This window comes from Terrapene carolina, unplaced genomic scaffold (assembly GCF_002925995.2).
Source record: "Terrapene carolina triunguis isolate 2854851 unplaced genomic scaffold, T_m_triunguis-2.0 Scaffold238, whole genome shotgun sequence".
NCBI classification, from domain to species: domain Eukaryota; kingdom Metazoa; phylum Chordata; order Testudines; family Emydidae; genus Terrapene; species Terrapene triunguis.
This window is the reverse complement of record NW_020664589.1, coordinates 2,331,238-2,351,174: the sequence shown is the minus strand read 5'-3', so window position 1 is coordinate 2,351,174 and position 19,937 is coordinate 2,331,238.

The window sequence follows — 19,937 nt, the reverse complement described above, 5'->3', positions numbered from 1 at the left end:
AGAAAACATTAATCTCTTACCCAAACAGGCCAATTTTGGATATAAAATCCCAAGATGGAAGATTTAATTTTAAAAAATGTGCAACGTCAGATACCAGGGCCAATTCCAGCTGGGAAAGGCAGAGGATTTTGAATAAGCCCTGAGAGGCGAGGAGTGAGAAAGCAGAACAAAACAGGGTTGGTGGGGAGCTGTAAGAATTAATTGTCTTATACTTCTTAAAGAGACTGCTTGAAGTTTACCATAACCAAATACAACTGAGGTCCAATGGATAGGGAACTAGACAAGGACTCGGAGTTGGCTTGTATTTTAGATTGTACCACGGACCTGTTATGTATAACCCTGAGCAAGTCACTTTGGCCCAGATCCTCAGAGGGATTTTGGCTCATAACTTCCATTGGAATCAATCGGAGTTCAGTGCCTAAATACCTTGGTAGATATGGGCCTCTGGGCCTCTCTTTCTCCTTTCCCCCTTTGTCTGTCTTGTCTATTTAAACGGTATTTTGTTTGGGGCATGAACTGTCTCTGTGTTTAGTATCAGAGGGTAGCTGTGTTAGTCTGTATCTACAAAAACAACAAGGAGTCCAGTGGCACCTTAAAGACTAACAGATTTATTTGGGCATAAGCTTTCATGGGTAAAAAAAACCTAATTTCTTCAGTACAACAGAGCCCTGATTTCTGCTGGAGCCTCTAGGTCCTACAGCAATATAAACAACACAAAAATCAAATGCTGTGCTATTCACACCGGTTAACATGGACTGGCTTGGAACACGGTTCTGAGTTCTAATAAGTAGGAACAGAATGTTTAGTATTTTAGTGGTTTTAAAAATAGCTTCCAAAAATCTTCCTCCTTTCCCCCGCTCCCCCCACCAAAAAGCAAACACACAATTTGGGGGATTTGAAGTGAAAAGTGAAACCCATGGTTGTGATTTTTTCAAAGCTGAGTAGAGGATTTTCTGGTGGGATTTTCAGATTGCCTGCTCCCGGCCCCCTCCACAAACTCAATCGGAGACCACTCTAAAGTACATGCACCAGTGCTCTTTTATCATTCATACCTATCCCCACCATCTACTATTTACATATCTTACAGACCAACACTCTGGGAGACTGCTAGTTTCTCCTGCCAGCAAGGATCTAGCACTCCAGGCTCTTTCCTTTCCCATCCCCCCCCCTTGTTTCCTCCCAGCCAGCTTTATATAGCAGGCTGGCCACTCAGTCCCACAGGTGCATCCCCTCAGGTGATTAGGGCGTGGCCTCCCTGGCCAGTCCTAACTAATCCCCCTTTTAAGCGGAGCTGGGCTAACAGGGGCCTGGCTTGGGTCTCCTAGCCAGCACCCTGTTACATTGCCTAAGTGACTTAGAAGCACAAGTGCCATTGAAAGCCCTTGGGACATGTACTCCCTAGGGGGTATGTCTACACAGCCTGTGTCCCAGCATGGGTCAACAGAAATAAAAATAGCTGTGTAGACAGCACTTTGAAGTTGCGGCTCAGGCTGGAGCTTGGGCTGGTAGCTCACCCCTTCACCAAGCTTCAGAGCCCAAGCCCCAACCTGAGCGGCAATGTCTACCCAGCAAGTTTTAGCATGGTAGCACAAGCCCCAGCCTGTCGACCTGGCCTGGGAGGCTCACTGCCGCAGGATGGGTAGGCGTGCCCTCTGGGAAATCCTACCCTTAGACACAGCACACCCATTGGAATGAATGGGAGCGGCGTGCCGAAATCCCATAGCCTGCCTTGAAAATCTCAACCTACATTTCACGGGGTGGCTGGCCCCTTTCAGGGGAGTCAGGGCCTGCTCTACTTGTGATGGGTTTACTTAAGGAGAATGAGCCTGTCTCCAGGGCGGGTGTCAGGGGGTAGCAAGCAGGGCAGTTGCTCCAGTCCCCGTGTCACAGGGGGCTCTGCAAAGCTAAGTTAAGTTATCGCTACAGAGTCACTGTGAGTAAATGTCATGCGAGTATTGCAGTAATTGAATCTCTAAACATGGAAATAAATCATACTGCAGCAGAGGTTTTCAAACTGGGGTGGGGGTGGCCCCCAGAATGTGTGGAGGAATGTTCCGGGGGGGTGGGGCCTTGGGCTTCGGGGATGGGGGGGGACACTACTCCTTAGTTTCTGCTCTGGACCCCACCTAGTCTAACGTTGGCCCTACCCAATTCAGCCCGGGAAGTAATGAACTGCCTAGGTGGCTGATTGGCAGCTAATTGACTAACAAACTGGACCTGATAAAAGGCTACCATAGCTCAGCTGGAGGAAGGTGTGCCTCCAGAAACAAGGCTCTTAAGCAGAAGCCCTCCCAGGGAAAGGAGATTCTGGGCAATTGCTGCAGGAGGCCAGCCTGTAGGGAGCTACATGTTGCCAGGGTGCCTGAGAGGACTCTGCCTCAGGCACGAACCAGCCGATAGAGCTGGACCCTCCAGGCAGAGAGAACTGGAAGGGGTCACTCTGTGAAAGAGGCCTGGAGGTTGATGGAGCTAGGAAGTAGCCTAGGGAAAGAGCAGAGTTGAGGAAGCAGACTGTGGCTGCTTAATACAGGGTCCCTGGGTCACAACCGGGAGGGCCTGCGTTTCCCTGCTCACCCCAAGGGGATGTAAAAAACCCTGATGTAAGTGGAGGACAAGGACTAATGAGTCCAAGGTGGGGCTGAAGGCCTGGGATAAGGTCATTACATTGTTGCTTTATTCGACTCTTTATTACCCTGGAAAGGAGGGGACTATAATTGACCTGGCCAGAGGGCTGAGTTGTAAGAAGGAACAAGCCACCTTAGGAGCTGTTGACAGAGGGTGGTGGAGTTGAAGAGGCTGCTACACCATGCTTGGCCATGAAGGGATGCACTGGGTGGTGAGTGACCTGTCTACACTGTATCTTTAAGAACTGGGTTGGAGTGCAGGGGGGCACTTCAAAGTAGGCATTAACATTTCTAGTCCTGGCTCCTGTAAGTTATCACTTGGGAATGAGCTTCCACTTCAGTGAATGTTCAGTGACACAGATTTCAGCAGGTGCAGACAATAATTCTCCCTCTGCAGGGAGGAGGTGCTGTTCTATCACTGACTGCAGCTGGTTCTCCATGTAGCGCTCGTTTGCATGTTGGTTCCTGTAAATGGCAAACCTCTAGTACTTGCAGACTGTGGGTGAATTCCTGGCTCCGTTGAAGTCCAAGGGAGTCTTACCATGGGGCGGGGGAGGGAGATGATTAAACCTAGAAATAATGAACTGAATGTCATACCAGGTGTAACTCCACTGAAGTAAGGGGGATTGTAAAAATGATGCATTTAGTCTGCTCTCTCTGCTAATATGGCGATCAATCTGCCTGTTTGGCCCAGGGACTCCACGTTTCCATCCTACACTGTGACTACAATGCCCTGCTGAAGCCATGATGTTTGTAGAGCTTTGAGCTCCACATCCTGTTTTAAAGGTGCTTTAACCCCTTACTAAAAATATTAGGCCAAATATTGTCCCCAGTTTACACCCTGAGCAGCCCAGTGTGGTCAGCAGCAGAATTTGACTATTGAGAGTCAAAGAACAGGGAGTTAAGGCAGTTACTTGTGCTGTGCCTCAATATTGCAGGTGTGTATGTGTGTGGTGTAATGGTCTTCCTATAGGAGATGTAGCAAAAGCAAGTGTTTGCATTCTCAATGCAACTTTTTTTCACTAATGAAATAATAAAACACAAGGTGGCGCTGCAGTGAGCTGTGTAAACAAGTCAGCGTTTAGAGAACAGGAAGAAAGCACAATTCTTGCAATTCTCTACGCAAAGTTGAACTGTACAGTCTTTGTGACAGCAACAAAGTGGATGGAGAGAGCAGGCAAATGACACACACACACAAATATAGTTAGTATGCATCTGCAAAGGTGTATTAATAGCACAAAATTATGACGCAACAAGGTTTGTTCACAGGGCAGTGCCTATCTCAGCGCTTTCACGCCTTGCTTTTTTAATCTGGGTTCACGTGGGTTCATTTACACTCTCTGAATCTGGGGTTGAAATGAGCCCATTTCACTTCAAAGTGAAAGGCTAAGCTTCACCTGGTTTCAGACTGAAACAGGTGACATCAAATTTCAGATGAGTTTCAGCTCATGGGGGTCTAAACTTGCTCTGGATTCTGCAAACTACTGCAAATCCACCCCGATTAGTTACAAAGTTAATAACAAAGCTCCGCATCAGGTCCTCTTCTTCTGAGTCCATCACAATTGTTTCCTATAACTTTATTGGCTAGTACCAGCTATGGACCTGAGCTGCCCAGTTCAGATCCAGACCTAAACCCAAACTGTCCCACAGTTTTGTGCTGTTCAGATCCATGGTCATAAATTGGTGGTTATCTGTACATGCAGACATGCAAATCTTGCTGTATTCTAGCTAGTTTTCTTCTCCCCATGGGGGGGGGGGGGAACCAAGAAAGAACAGGGTGAAAATAGTTGGGAAAACAGTCTCTATATTTGTCTAGTGATTCCCTGCCCAATTAAAGTGTCCTTAAAAACTCAAGGTGTCTCAGGACCCTGAGAATCTTAATATCCATCTACAATGAGGGCTCCATGTTACTGTGAGCTACTGGTGCACCCCCAAAGCCACTCTGGAGCTCATATGCCTTTGGTTGAAGCTGCTTCTTGGAGATAAACCAGAGTAGTCAAAATTTATGGGCAAGGTTTTAACATAGTTTAGTCCTATTGACTTCAATGGAGACAGCTCGGTGTAAAGTGCTACTCACCCTGAATAAAGGCATCACAATCTGACCCTAATTTTAGAAAAGTTCTTTCCTGACTCTGCAGAGCTAAATTATTCGTTAAGAAACGCGCTTAAGGGGAACAGAGTGCCCAGAGGAACATAGCATATGCAACTGTGATGACTGGATTGATTAAAGTTCAATATGCAGCATTCTAGTAGGGGTTTGTACTTGTTAAGACGCTTGCCCTCCATGAGGGTCTGACCACAGGGGACTATGGTGCTTAGAGGAAGAAGAGGGGAGACTGTAGTGGACACAGGCTATGTTGCAGCAGGCAGGGCCGGCTCCAGGCACCAGCGCAGCAAGCGCATGCCTGGGGCAGCAAGCTGCAGGGGGCGGCACGCCAGTCGCTGTGAGGGCGGCGGTCAGGCTGCCTTCGGCGGCATGCCTGTGGGAGGTCCGCTGGTCCCGCGGCTTCAGCAGCAATTCGGTGGCGGGAACGCTGAAGGTGCGGGACCGGCGGCCCTCCCGCAGGCATGCCACCGAATCTGCGTGACCAACGGACCGCCTGTAGGTGTGCCGCCGGAAGCCGCCTGACTGCTGTGTGTGGGGCGGCAAAAACCATAGAGCCGCCCCTGGCAGCAGGAGAGAAGTAGAAGTGCGAAGTCTAGTTCCTGGCACTAAACACCAGTCTCTCTGTATGAGAGCATCTGACTGGATGGGCCTAGTGCTGTGATTGTAAATACAGACCTAGTAATTTTTTTTTGTTTTAATCGACCTGTGTCTCAGGTTCAGCAAAGCACATACCACTATCACACCTCTCTGTAGTTTGGTGGCTGGAGACTTTGGCAGCCCTCTGGATGCTGGGTGTCTGGTTATGCAACTTTGCAGATTACTGAAGCTATTCTGTGCTTTGGAGCTATGGATATTGCAGGCCTTTGAAGTTAATTCTTACATGTGATATCAATCAAGGATTTGCTTCAGTATGGATTCTATAACAAGCAGCAGCTCTGGCACTTAGAAACCCGTCCAAGATGATGTCATAATGGTTACTGTATATAAGGAGTTGAGGCATTTTTTTCGTATCCCACATGAGTATAGCTGGCTTATTTCTGCCCTATAAGGGAAAATTCTACTATTAGAAGTATAAGGGCCTGGTTCTCCATGTTACAGTAGTGCAAAGTGGGTGTGAAACATGAAACATTTTATATCCACTTCACACTCATTTTGTACAACCGACTACCCAACATGCAGGACAATACAGAATCAGGCCCATAAAACTGTGTGCATGTACACCTGATATTATGTATTATATATACTGTTCTATACTATACATAAATGTCCACATAAAGACAAATTTACCAGTGAGAACAGGTTTATCCTATTAATTGTTTCTTTCCAAAAAGATTAGCTTTATATCCTTTTTAAGAAAGATGCTTGTGAGGATGTTACAGCCACCCAGTTGCTATCTGAGTAAAGCTGGCTTCAATCAACAATCTGGCCAGAGTGTTTGTGGCTTTTTGGCTCCTCTCTAGTGTGTGTGTGTGTGTGTGTGTGTGTGTGTGTGTGTGTTTCACTGAAGGTGGGATCTGAGCCTTGCTTGGTGCTTCCCCCCTAATTCCCTTTTCCCCATTTCTTCCTGTGACCCTTGCTCACCAGAGAGATGAGGGTGGTAGCTAAGTGGTGCATGGGTCTTGTGCTGGCCCTCTGCACAAGGGCTAAAAATTTCACCCAGAGAGAAGAGGAAAGATGAAAATGTCTGTGACATAGGAGCAAAATTGACAACTGCATGTTTTCCACCAGGGTGAGAGGTGCTTTAATAAAGGGCCCTGGTCTCAGGTGTAATCCCGGAGACAGAATATCAAACTTTATCTTTTGGGGTTCCAAAATAAATTCCTAGTTTCATGGTAAGACCCTCCCACCCCCGAAAAGGACCGTGAGAATCATGGAAACCTCTTACCTCCAAGTTCTGCAGAGATCCCAGAATGTCTGTCTGACTGTCCTATTCCAGCTTCTAGGATGGGTTGAAGACTTTTGCACCCCACCCCGATTTCTATCCCTTGGTCAGGCTGAGGAGAGACCTGGGCTGTTTTAAGGGTCTGCCTCACTCAGTGAATTAGGGGTGCAGAAGCAGAGGAAGAGAGGGAGAACTGGCTATCTAGATTCCCAGTTAAATCAAAAAATGTAGCTCAGAGCTGACTATTTGGACAAATCTGCAGGAGCCGGTATTGACTTTGCTTTTGACTCGGTAAGAGATGTGGGCTCGCAAGCAGTGAGAAACAGCCTGGCAAACACATGTGCTTTATATAGATTAAAAAAATATGTGCATTTCAGACTGACAGCTCACAGTGAATTACTTCAGCTTATTGTGTGTTGCTTGCTTGTCGATCAGAGGCACAGCATGATAATGCCTTGCAAGAAAATCATCTCCCTTTCTGGTTTCTGTCCCCTGCAGATGTTTTGTAATTGGATCAAAATGGCTAAAATGATACGGGGGGGGGGGGGGACTGGCCTTGCCCTTATGTGGTTTTTCACAATGTGGCTGCCCAAGCTGTGAGTGAGGGAACGGCTCGTTCGAGTTTGATACTGGGGATGTGAGAGCACAAACATTGCTGCAGGCACCACAGTGAGTGCGGTACAAGAACTGTAGAAAATACAACAGATAGTGGTCTTGAGCCAGCAAGGTACTTAAGCATAGGCTGAACTTTCAGCCTGTGAGTAGTCTCATTGATTTCAGTGGCCCTACTCAGGTGCTTAAAGAGAGCAAGGCCTGTGGTAAAGACCAAAAGCCTAACCGGGTTAAAAAAAGAATGAAGTTCACGGTGGATAGGTCCAGCAATGGATATTGGTCAAGGATGCAACCCCATGCTCCGGGTGCCCCTAAGCCTCTGACTGCCAGATGTAGGTACTAGACAGCAGGAGAGGGATCATTTGATAATTGCCCTGTTCTGTTCATTTCCTCAGAAGCATCTGGCTGCTGTCAGAGGACAGGATACTGGGCTTACATGGACCATTGGTCTGACCCACCGTGGCCATTATTATGTTTAAGGGTGGCCCCACAGTTAGGGCACTAGCTTGAGACCCAGAAGACCTGGGTTCAATTCTGTTCGCACTTAGAGACTTCCTGTGTGACTTTAGGCAAGTCACTAAGGCCTTGTATACACTACTGGGAAAAGTCGATCTAAGCTATGCAATTTGAGTTACGTGAATAGCGTAACTCAAGTCGACGTAGCTTAGATCTACTTACCGCGGGGGCCACACTATGCAATGTCAACGGGAGATGCTTCCTCGTCAACTTCGCTTACTCTTCTCGATCCTGTGGCGTACAGGAGTCGACAGGAGAGTGAACGGCGGTTGATTTAGCAGGTCTTCACTAGACCCGCTAAATCAACCGCTGATGCATCGATCATGCATCAATCCCCCGGTAAGTGTAGACATGCCCTTAGTCTCTCTGTACCTTGGTTCACCACCCACAAAACCGTGAGGAGAAATTTCACAGATATTGTGAAGTGCTCAGGTGCTGTGGTAACGGGAGCCATGCAAGTACGTAGTGTAAACAGATAGGATCATGGCGATTTTTCTCCTTAGGGCTTCCAGTTCAAAGCTGGTCCAGATATGTTGTGACTGTCAGGTCAGCCTGATTGTTTGGCTTATGTGCTGGGTCTCAGCAAGTTAGCCCGTCCAGTAAGAACTATCTGTTGGCAGTCTCGGCACAGATGCCAAAGATAGAGACTGAACTCTCACAGGGCCCAGAGAAGGAGACGGGATGGACTAAATCCATAAAGTGGTGAAAAGCCGCCTGGTGAGGAAAGGAGGCATTGGGAGCTAGGAGGGAGCATCAAGAGGTACGTTCTCCAACTGCCTATTTCAGCTGCTTCTCCTGTAGTGCTGGGCATGAAATCCTACCGTTTGTGAGGAATAAGTGAGAATGGAAATATTTATGGTGCCTAAGGCTGGAAAACAAGCATTCCCCCTTCCCATCCCCCGCAGCTGTATTCAAGGACTTGTTACCCACATTATTCCTTCTGAGAAGGCAGCTCTGATGGGCCAGACCTTGTCTCTCCAGCTTCCATAAAGATGGCTCAGAAGAACTCATGTGGACTTAATCCACTTCACACAATAGGTCCTCTATAATCCTCCACTCCCCTTACATCATAAGGCAAACAGCTAGGGTTGCCAGGTGTCCAGTTTTTGACCAGAACACCTAAAAGGGACCCTGGTCAGCACTGGATGGAGTGGATTCATATTGGGGTTTGGATCCCATTGGGAGCTGGGTGTCTGGGTGCTAGAGACAGGAGCATTTCTTAAGCTGTTTTTAGTTAAGTCTGCAGCTTTGAGGCATATGGTTCAGACCCTGGATCTGTGTTGGAGCAGACTGGTGTGTCTGGCTCAACAAGGCAGAGTTCTGAAGTCCCAAGCTGGCAGAGGGAAAACAGGCTCAGAGGTAGTCTCAGCACATCAGGTGACAGTCCCAAGGGGGTCTCTGTGACTGAACCTGTCACACAGGGAAAGGGTGTTCGGTTTTGTGCGAGTAGAAAGTTGGCAACCCTACGAACAGCCCTAACTGCACCAGGAAGGAAACTGCTTATGGACAGATGGATAATGAAACTTCTTTATCCGCATAGCAAACTAACTGCATGTTCAACACAAATATTTAAGGAAGTTGACATTGAAATTATATGCTCAGCAGATCCAGGAACAGTCTCTCTCCAATTTAAGTCTTTTCCATCTTATTCTCTCTCCCTGATATGGCATGGTTTATTACCAGGGCAACTGATAAACACCATAGCTAACAAATCACTCTTACTCATCTGCTGCCTTGCTTTTTTTTATCTTTTAACGACAGGAAAGATGCTTTAAACAGTACCAGTTAAGTAAGCAGAGGCTATCTTCTTGGGAATGTCACTTGAATTTCACTGGTTCTTTCCTCCAGTATTAAATGGATGCACGCATATCTGACAAATTCATCATCTAGATTAAGCAAATAAGGCTAGATTGTAAAGTGGTACCACTCCAATGACTTCAGCAGAGTGGCATCTGGCTTTGTACCAGTGTTGAATTTGATTCATTAACTGCAATAATAATGCTAATAACTCTTTCTGGGTCTTGCAGATCTCATCCAAGGATCTCAAATCACTTTCCAAATCCCTGATTAAGGCTCCCAATCACTGGCTTTGGATGTTTGGAACAGATTTAAATTTTTGATTAAAGCTAATGTTAAAAAAAGTATATAATACATAGGTTGGGAAAAGATTGTCTGTACATCTGGGTATCGTGCTTAGATTATCCACAAATACAAAGTTTGTTTTTAAAGTCATAAGATACATATACTGCATAATCAGCAATAACCCAAATTTAGGTGAATGAATTTAAGAATACAGTTTAGATATCTAGCATCCATGTATTTGGGTACATTACTCATAAAAAAGTTATACAGAGAGTTGGTGGCGGAAAGCAAAATATATCAATGAGTGAAGATTGTCCCTCAGTAATTGAGAATTTCAGATAGGTTGTCCATTTAGAGAAAAAACAGTCCATCTGGAAAGTATTTGAGTTACTTTCCCAACTACGCTTCTCATCCGCACGCCAGCTTATCCCTCCATGGTATTGCCGATGTCCGGTGATGTGTTCTATGTATATGTCCCTCGACCACGTGATGGCGTCCGACACCATGAGTTGCCGCATCAGCTATTATTAGCCCCATTTAACAGACCAGTAAACTGAGGCAAGGGCAGGGCATGTGACTTTCCTCAGTTCACACAGCAAATCAATGCAAAGCAGGGAAGAGAGCCCAGAACTCTTACCTCCCTTTTAACCTAGCGGAGGCTCATTCCCTAAAGTCACACCTGTTTCAGTTGGTTCAAAGTGCCTCTGCCTGACTCCATCCTGAAAGCTCCAGCTGGCTAAAAACCGCCTGTTCCTTTCCAGTAGCCTAAAATATCACCTGATTCCAGATACAGCTGCCACTTTAGAAGCTGGGAGAGCGGAGTCCGAAGGTTGCTCTGTCACGTTTCTCCAGCTGAGTGTCCCTGCGCGTTGCAGCTATTTGTCAGGCGGGCTCCGAGCTAGCAGGCAAACAGTGCCCGGGTCAGCTCTTCTGGCTCTAATTTAGCTGGACTTCTGCTGAGAGAGACTTCACTTCACCTACCCACTCCACTTCCTCTTTTCAGGGCCAATAATGTTAGGTTGGTAATGTTAGCCCGGGGTCTTGTATAAATGCATGAAAAGGGCCTGCCTTTTGCAGTGGAATTAGTTCTTGGTTAGAGCTGGCTGGGTGTTCTGGGTCATGAACCATCTAATCAGAGGCTTGTGGGAATGGGGGCTGTGCTAATTAAAGCTGACTGCCCTGGAGCACAGAAACCGGCACCAGCTCAGTGGGCCTGGTGACAAAATGACCTTTTGCTTCTGCTCTGGATGCTCAATGTCATTGAGCAGCCCTCTGGTGCTGGGAGGGAGTCAGCCTGCGGAATTCAGGGCGGGGACTCCCGGCTCCCTCACCTCCCAAACTCCTCTTTCTTGCGGGTTTATTTCCCCGCAGGTTAATGTGTCCTGGCCTCGTGAACCCTCCTCCAGAAGCCTGTGTCACGAGAAATCCCACTCACGCAGTTCAAGTCCTTGAATCTTCCAGAGCTACAGGCTGCTGTCAGCCCTTACAAATGTTAAATCACTGCCCCCAGCTTCTTGCTGTTAAAAAGGAGGACGTAGCATTAAAGGAGTAAGGGGTCATCTATGCCTCTCTCAGGCCTCCATCCTGAGCTCGTTATTCCAGTAAGTCTCTCACTGAAGTCTGTGGGATTTTTGCCTGCGTAAGACGTTTTGGGTTCCATTGCCCTATGCAGCATGGCCACAAGTGAACTGGGGATAGACCGTATAGGTGAGAGGCTCAAAAGTGCCTACATCACTTTGTCACACTGACTTTCAGTAGGACTAGTGTTCGTAAGTCACTAAAGCCCAGTTTTTAAATCTGCTGCCATGTTGCTGTGGTCAGTGTGGCAATGGCTAGCCACTCCTGAAAACAAGAGTTCGGCTCCTAAATCAGGCATGCATTGTGATGTTGAGTGCAGCCCTGCCTAACCAGCTCTAAAAATCTGGGTCAAAGTGGCTTTTGAAAAATTGCATCCTATGGTTGGAACTTTCACAAGGGTTTAGCACTGCCAAATAGGCCCAGATCCTCAAAATCGCTCAGCGTCTGTATAGGCACCAAATAAATCCCCAGGACCTGAGCACCGTGGCCCTGAGCTTTTTAAAAACTCTGGCGTTATCCGTCGAGGTTTGTAATACGGCCCACATCCCTGTAGTATTGGACTGCTTTTACCAAAGTCCCTGAGCACCATTTGTGGATCCTTTGCTTACAAGACATATGTAGCTCTTGCTTTGTGAAAACATACTGTGCAGTAAGTGGATATGAGTGCTGCTGGAAGTACAGGGCAATCTAATCACTTATTTTGATGCTGTTGTCTGCAGTATGTGTGTGATTATATCTAACTATACTTTAGGAAAAGCTGTGCAAATCCGATCACACACTGGTGAAATTCACCCGGAGCAGAGGGTCAGCCCAAGTCCTATCACTGATGTCTCATTTAAGTACTACTGTAAGACCTCACCTCACCCATAGTAACTAGGCTAGAATATGGCTATTGCATAGGGCTGTTCCTTTGGAGGAAGTCAATTAAAAATAGGATAATTTTCATTTTATTCATAAAGAAGCTCCTAGTGCCTTGGAGAAAAGCAAATTTACAAAGGAGGAAAAGAGAAGAGCTCCAATCAGAAATGGTTGGGGATCACTTTCTGTTGTCCTGTTCGCATGCTAAGATTCACTATTTATTTTCCACCTCTGAGACCATTAAGATAGGTGCTCAGATGCTACAGTGGTAGAGATAGTATAAGCACCGAGGCAGAAACATTGAACAGCGAAGGCTATCTATTCGTCAATTGGGGAAAAGTTTGTCATTATCACTTAAGTCTACCACCGGGATGCATATAGCCATCTAATGCACCGCTCCTAGAGACTGTGGACTCTGACAATGGCATATACGATGACTGGCCAAATACACGTCATCCAAGAGTTACTTTTTTCCCTTCTCCTCAGCTCTTTTGGCAGAGCCCCAGCTGTGTGGTCAGCACTGGAGAGTCTGGCTGCCCTTTAAGTTGAAAAGAATGCCTAACATGGGCTTCAGTGAATAGCTTTATTCATAATTCATCCTGCCCTTTCCTCTCCTACAAGATACCACAGAATTCTCATATACGTGTATAACCCAACAGACTGTAAAAGGGAAGGGGTAGAACAGACATTACAGTGTGTTCTGAGTGAAGAGCAGCACGTAGCTGCAGCATCCCGGGAGCAGGCCAGGAAAGTGGTTATAACACTCAGAGCTGTATTTCCTTCCCCGGTTCCTCCTTTGCTCCAGGAGGAAGATAATCTGCTGCTCTGTCAATATCTGATTCCTTCCCACTCTGCTCTGGTGCGGCTTTGCTTGCCAGTCTGTGGGCCCCACCCACTTCCCAGCTGTGTGGGAGGAGAAGCAGCAGCCCCACAGTGACACATCTCCTGCCCATTCTGAGACCCACCACATGGGAAGTTCTCAGAGCCAAGTAAAGGAGGTGCCCTGCATGTGCAATGTTAAGGCAGCCCTTAATTCTGGAAATGGAAATATTTAGAGCTGATGAAAAACTAGTGAGACATTTTTGGCCTTTTTTCCCTCCCAAAAAATTAAACATTCACAATCTTTGTCTCTTTGAAAATTTTCCAATTTTGGCAAAAATGGCATTTTTCCCCTTCCATTCTCCCTGTTCCCCCTCATGCCCTCTCCTCTTTTTCATTGGCAAAAAGAAAGTGGGGGACGAGGGGGGCAGAGGAGGGAGAGAACATGAAAGAATTAAAAAAAGAATTTGAAAATGAAAATTTTCCTGAGCTCTGAAGCCACACACCAAGGTCCTGTCTGAAACCTGTGGAATGAAAATGTTCAGGAAGAAATGCTTTCAATGTTTAGAAATATCTCCTTTCACTCCTCACTGCTGCATATTGAGTTTGTATCTTGCTCATGGGTCTTGCGTTCAAGTCTCTCCATAACTGCACCCCAACTATATCTTTCACTTCATGCATCAGTGTCTCTTGCTCTCTGGGCACCTCTTAATCTGATGCATGCAGCGACACTGATTTACACCAGAAAATAACATTGCCCCCCGTCACCCAGATACAGCCTCTCCTTATTGTTCCCACCATCATTTTACACCCTTGTTCATGCTCACTCTTATACTTGGAAGAATCTCCCAGTTCCTTTGTATCTAGCACTTTCCCCATCTCCTTCAAATTCCTCCTCGTCCTCTTACCCTCCTCACTGACCATGATTTAAAAAAAAAATGAAAACAGAGAATTTGTAGTTAGTGAAATAAAACAATTTCCTACTAGTGTTCCCATTTAATTTTAACAAAATCACAATTACAAAAAATTTGGGTTCAACTATACACTGTAATGAAAAATGTTAATGTCTTCCGGTGCGCCCAGTTTCTCATAAATTAAAAGAATTTATATGAACTGAATTTTTCTGGTTTTTATACTTGCGTAGTCTTTTAATAATTCAGTGAAATCTAATTTTTTTGCAGTGGTACTTTCTATTGAAATTAATGTGAGTCCTGACCAACGATTTTGAGACATGGTCGACCTGGCAGAGGGCGGTTGGGAGCGGGGCGGGCTGGGGGCTGCTGGAGGGAACCCGGGGCACCCACCACAGGGATTGCCAGTAACGTAAAAAGGATGGCCGGAATGCCGCCCCTGGAAATGTGCCGCCCCAAGCACCTGCTTGCTTTGCTGGTGCCTAGAGCCGGTCCTGGCCACATCCCCCTCCCCCAAAGCTCTCTGGAACTAATGCAATAGGAGAAGCTGTGCCATTCTCATTGACATTTCTTATCTGTCACAACTACAGCTATTTGCAGCAAGTAGAATCATAGAAGTGTAGGGCTGGAAGGGACCTCAGTAGATCTAGTCCAGTACCCTGCATTCAAGGCGGGACTAAATAATAACTAGATCATTCCTGACAGGTATTTGTCTAACCCAGGGGTCTCAAACACGCGGCCCAGGGGCCGCATGCGGCTCGCAGGGTTATTTTCCGCGGCCCGCGAGCTCCTCATGGCCCCCCCCTCCGTGTTTACCTAGAGCGGCTCGGGCCTGATGTGCAGGGGGGCAGGGCAGGCTCCCTGCCTGCCTGCCTGCCCTGAGCCCCATGCCGCACCTTGCACTCTGACCCCCTGCCCTGAACCCCCTGCTGCACCCCGCACAGCTCCCCCCCTGCCCTGAGCCCCCTGCTGCACCCCTCACCCCTCCTGCACCCCACACCCCAACTCCCTGCCCTGAGCCCCTGCCACACCCCACACCCCTCTTGTACCCCCTGGGGGCAGGGAGGGGGCGGAGTTGGGGTGGGGATTTTGGGGAAAGGGTTGGAATGGGGGCAGGGAATGGGCGGGGCCTCATGGAAGGGGTGGAGTGGGGGCAGGGCCGAGGGCGGCACGGGGGGGAGGTGTCAGTAATGCGGCCCTCGGGCCAATGTACTAGTTCTCATGTGGCCCTCGTCGTCATTTGAGTTTGAGACTCCTGGTCTAACCTGTTCTCAAACAGAGATTCTAAAACCTCTCTAGGCAACATGTTCCAGTGCTTAACTACCCTGACAAGAGGTTTTTCCTAATGTCCAACCTAAACTTCCCTTGCTGCAATTTAAGCCCATTGCTTCTTGTTCTAGCCTCAGAGGTTAAGAAAAACAATGTTTCTCCCTTCTCCTTGTAACAACCTTTTATGTACTTGAAAACCGTTATCATGTCCCCTCTGAGTCTTCTCTTCTCAAGACTAAACAAACCCAATTTTTTCAATCTTTCCTCATAGGTCATGTTTACTAGACCTTTAATCATTTTGGTTGCTCTGCTCTGGACTTTCTCCAATTGGTCCACATCTTTCCTGAAATGTGGCACCCAGAACTAGACGCAGTACTCCTGCACTACGCTGTGCTGATATGGCCTCAACTAAAGAGTTACTTCTCGTGTCTTGCTTATAGCACTCCTCCTAATACATCCCAGAATGATGTAGGTGTTTTGGGGGGGTTGTGGTGGATTTTTTTTTTGGGGGGGGGGGGTTGTTTGTTTGTTTTTGGCAACAGTGTTATGCTCTTGACTCAGATTTAGCTTGTGATCTTCTATGACCCCCAGCTCCCTTTCTGCAGTACTCTTTTCTAGGTAGTCATTTCCCATTTTGTATGTGTGCAACTGATTGATCCTTCCTAAGTGCATTTGTCCCTGTTGAATTTCATCCTATTTGCTTCTTCAGAGCATTTCTCCAGTTTGTCCAGATCATTTTGAATTTTAATCCTATCCTCCAAAGCACTTGCAATTCCTCCCAGCTTGGTATCATCCACAAACTTTATAAGTGTACTCTCTATCCCATTATCTAAATTTATGAAAACATTGAACAAAACTGGACCCAGGACTGATACCTGTGGGACCAGACTTGATTATACCCTTCTATCCGGACTCTGAACCACTGCTAATATAATCCCTCAAGTCTATCTCAGGAAATTATGATTCTCCTCCCCTCACGGTAGTATCTGGGCACCTCAATACCCTTGTGAGGTTGGACAGTGCTATTAGCCCCAGTTTATGGATGGGGAACTGAGGCACAGAGAGATTAAAGCCCAGATCAGCAAACGTATTTAAGTGCCTAACTCCTGTTGATTTCAATGGCCATTAGGAACCTAAATAGCTTTGAGGATCTGGGCCTTAAAGTGATCTGTCCGAGGTTGCACAAAGCAGGGAATTGAATCCTGCCTCCCAATGCCAATTCTAGCACCCTAACCATCAGACATCCTTCCTCGCATGTAGCATTTCACCCAGGACAAGGGAGTTAAAAAACATTTTGAAAAGTGTCAAAGGGTTTTTAATGATCAGGGCCTTAGATTTATATCTTGGCCAAGATCTTTGAAGGGCCCAGAGATTTGTGTGTGCCCAGCTTGAGACACCTTAAAGGGGCTTGATTTTTTTCCCCCACACACAGTGCTGAGCACCTAGCCTATGAAAATGTGGCTCCTTTAAAGCATCCCAAGTTGGGCATTCAAAGTTGCTAGACATCCTGGAAAATGTCAGGCCTAAACTCAGCGATGACAAATCCAGTAGTAAAGTGGCCCCAGGTTCTGTACTGGTTCAGTGAGGAGAGCCATCTCCTACTGCTTCACCCGTGCCACCATCTGCAGGCACTGGGTTTTCAACAGCGCTTGCCTCCCATCAGAGCTGGGTGTCTGCCTGGAACAAAAATGATTTGCCAAAAAAAAGGATTTGGCAATCTTATTCTAAAAATTCATTCAAAGGCTACCATCTGCTCAGCTGTAGCTCTCACACTAATACCTAGCGTTACCCTTTATCTTAGAGTACGTCTATACTTACCCGCTGGTTCAGCGGCAAGCGATCGATCTTCTGGGATCGATTTATCGCGTCTTGTCTAGACACGATAAATCGATCCCGAAAGTGCTCGCCGTCGACGCCGGTAATCCTGCTCCGCGAGAGGAGTAGGCGGAGTCGACGGGGGAGCCTGCCTGCTGCGTGTGGACCCGCGGTAAGTACCTTTAAGTTCGAACTAAGATACTTCGACTTCAGCTACGTTATTCACGTAGCTGAAGTTGCGTATCTTAGTTGGAACAGGGGGCTTAGTGTGGACCAGCCCTTAGAGCTGTCCAGATCATGGATCAAGGCAGGAAAACAGCAGGCTCTGAGGGCATGATCCTACAAGATGCTGCTGCAGGACTCAATAGTAGTATTCAGCTACCTAGGGCAGAATCTCCCTTTCCTGTCTCACTTACAGCAGCGACAGTCACAGGAAAGGGGGAGGGGGAGAAATACAAAAAATCAGCTTGTAAATTATGGCCCAGACTTTGTGCCAGAGCCTGGCTACTTAACTCTGTTCAGGTAGTGCAAAGAAGCAATGAAGCTGTAATTCAGTATCCTGGGGGACATGTGGGGACTTCTAGGGTAGTATAGAGCTTCTCTAGCACCTCCAAGGCCGTCCCCATCCCCGCTCCTTAGGATGCTCTGTTCCGAGGGGTAAAGAGTGGGCAGTGAATCCCCATGATCTGGCACAACGTGCCTGCTGGAACAGATGCTTGGGGCTGTGGGCATGTGGGGATAGAGCTGACTGAACCGGAGGAGTTAAGGTGACTGAACCCCCTCTTTGCCACTCACTCCACCCCAAGTAAAGCATATCGTTCAGCATGTCTGCCTGCCAGTGAGTCTGAGTGTCAGGACTCAGTGAGGCTTATGCAGGTTCATGCAATTGCATGCTGGCAAAAGCGCTGGAGAGCTGCCCAACCAAACAATTTAGTCTGGTTTGCAAAGTGAAAGTCTCTGAGAAGTTAAAGTAACTCGGGGAATAGAAGCTGGGGCTCCAAATAAGGGTGGGGGAATGGGGGAGTTGTGTGGGGCGAGTCCATTTATTCAGTTCATTTGTTTTCATTCAAGCGGCTCTATTTCTTCAGTGCAGCCCTTGGAAAATTGGCTAAGCTCCACAAAGCAGGGGAAAAAAACAATTCAAACGCAATAAAATGAGGCTTCCGGGAATCTGACCAAGCTGCAGAAGTAACAGGCCGCTACAGGCGGAATCCAGGTGTGCATTCGACACACTGGATCAAAGAGGTTTGCCAGTATGTATTTCAGTGCCAGCCCTGCGACAGCCTCAGGCTTTCAATGCACGGTGCAGGCCCGCTGGAGCTGTCTCAGGAGCATGCTGGCACCAAGTTCAATTATGGCCAACTATAAATCGTGCCGTGATTGTCCTGGAGCCCTAATAGGAGATAAATGAGACTGTCCCTACAAAGGATCTTTTCTCTGGGAAAGTCTTTGCTGGCCACCTCCTATTACAGGCCAGGAAGGAAGGAAATATACATTTGTTTGCATTAGAGGAGCGTTCCACATACAGAGGATTATTCAGCCCCTCTCTTCCCTCCCAAGCCTGTGCGTTACTAGTAATGTTGTTTAGTGTCTCCAGAAACAAAGGACCTGATTCTGAGAGTTGCCAAAGCCTCTTAACCCTCAAGTCCTGTTGAACTTCACAGGCGTTGGAGGCGCTCAGCACCAGGCCGGATCAACCCCTAGAATAATCCCGTTTGTAACCCAGAAGACTGAGGTTGCACCCACTGAAATCACAGGGAGTGTTGTCTTCTAGGGGAGCAGGATTGGGCCCCTGGGTCAAAGGTTTCCAACTTGGTGTCTGATCCAACTTCCACTGAAGTCTAAGGGAGTGTTTCCATTGACTTTAATGGGAGTTGGATCAGGCTCTTGGTGCTGAAGGTTAGGCCTCTAAATAAAAGTGGTCTCATTTTCAGAGGTGCTGAGTTCCTGAGGTCCCATTGACTTCACTGCAAGGGTTGTGCAGCTCTGTAGATCAGGCCACTTTAATACAGATGTGTAAATATGGGCATCAATATAGGGGTGGAATTTTCAAAGCAGATGATGGGATCTGGATTCCCAAATCCCATTAATTTCTAATTGGAATGGGGCATCCACATCCTTGAGAGAGCTTTGAAAGTCCCACCCATAAGCAAAATCCTGGCTGTGTTGAAGTCAATAGCACAACTCCCCTTGATTTCAGTGGGGCCAGGATTTCACCATTAGCGTCTAATGTGCTTGAAACATTTGCCCCACATTTTTACAGTCTTGGACCACAGTGCTCTCACTGATGTTCAGAATCGACTGAGTGCTATTAATTCCATGCAAACCCTGCACCCGAGGGGGCTGAACAATTGTGGGGGTTTAGGTAGGTGTCTCTGGGGGAGGAAAAATCTGTAACACAAATTGCCATATGTATTCTTTTTAAAAAAATATAACGGGAAGAGTTGAGAAGTTTAGTCGATTTTTTTCTATACACCAGTGAGACTGAGACTCAAAAAGACACAGCTCCCATGGACAAAATGAGATGTGTCCATGTTTACAGTAACTATACTCTATGTATGGTTATGCTACAGAGGGTAACACTTCTCCCTAATCAATAATGAATTAAAATCCTCTATTTATCATCAGAGCAGGTATAGCACAGGCATTAGCAGGGTCAGCTTTCCCGCTTCAGACCAAACAATAGAGCCCTGCTGGAGCAGAAAGTAGCTCACACTGCTTGAGGGTACAAAGTGGGGAGGCATTGTTAATATGGAAGAAAATGGGAATATTATACAGGAAGAATGGGATGGCCTTGAAAATTGGAGAGACAGAAACTGGATGAAATTCAATAGTACAAAGTGAAAAGTCCTGCACTTAGGGTC